This window comes from Vombatus ursinus, unplaced genomic scaffold (genome assembly GCF_900497805.2).
Source record: "Vombatus ursinus unplaced genomic scaffold, bare-nosed wombat genome assembly UNPS02014806.1, whole genome shotgun sequence".
Taxonomy (NCBI): Eukaryota; Metazoa; Chordata; class Mammalia; order Diprotodontia; family Vombatidae; genus Vombatus; species Vombatus ursinus.
Genome location: NW_020954584.1, coordinates 1 through 1,303, shown reverse-complemented (window position 1 = coordinate 1,303; position 1,303 = coordinate 1).

Below are 1,303 nucleotides of genomic sequence, written 5' to 3'. Positions count from 1 at the left end.
ACTCTATTTTATGACTATATATGTGTATATAAAGGTAGCTAAAGAGAGAAAGAGAGAGAGACCATGCAGACAGTCATAAAATTATTTTTTAATATTAGGGAATAATTCTGCTTCTGTTGAAGGTATTATATGCGGCAGCTAAGTTTCTCAGGTTGTATCTTAAAAACCAATTTTTCTGGACAAACATTTTTTGAACTGTTTTTATGCTTTACTTTGACCTATATTTCCATTTCTATAAGGAGGACTGCAGGGGAGACCTTTCTCTAGAATTGTACAATAACCTGATCTGGGAAGCCAATTAATTTACCAATTGTAAATATTGTGATGAATTGTTTTCATTAGGCCCTGATGACTCTTACGTGCTACTTGGTAAACAGGCAAATTGCCTAACCTCTCTTCTACTATGCATGGTCTAGCTTTCTGTCTGTTTCCCATCTTGCATATCTCATAAATGCTAAGATTTCTTAATAGAACTATCTCATTTTATTGAAGGATCTGACAATGAACACAAACATCATACGAACATTTATTTCTTTGAGCAGTCCTCTTGGCTAGTGATATAGCTTGTTGGTAATTCTCTTTTAATTTCTCTCAGTTAACAGACAGGCTGGTCATGAGTGGAGTCTCTACTCCCTCAGGACACCCAAAAATACAGGCCAAAAGACAGTTGTGGTTTTAGTTCAACCAGAGGTAGGCAGGGTGTAAAACCATTGACATCATTCCCAGGGGAATTCTACATATAGATCAGAAAAGTAGCCCGCTGGCTGCAGTGAGATGCTTCTCCTGGTTTCAGCGTCCCTAATATATTTCACAGAGTTTGTTGCAAGCTTTCTAACTATGGATTACCTTCTAGATAACAGGTGCCAGAGCCAATAGCTCTTTCAACATTGTGCTTTGAAAGTGTGTACTTTGTTCTGAACTGATTCTTAAAAGAAGTCCAAAGACTGAGAAATACCATACCCTTAATAATCTGGCAAATGTAGAGACTTTTAGGCTCCTTGTTGGATATTCTGAGCATATCTGAGTAATGAGTAATGAGTAATGAGATCCATTACCCCTGATATATGGCTTTTCCTCTTTCTGTCTCATTCCAGAAATAAGAAAACAACACAGACAAGTCTGAAAAGTATGCTAATACTTATATTGTTTAGATAATCAACATGAGTCAGTAATACTTTTCTTTGCAAAGAACAAACACAGTATTCCACATCTAAATGATATTCTTGGCCTTTTGGGCAGTAAAATCTGTTTCTTACTAATTCAAGCATCCTTTCTTGGGCCACGTGCCCAATTCCATTATCAA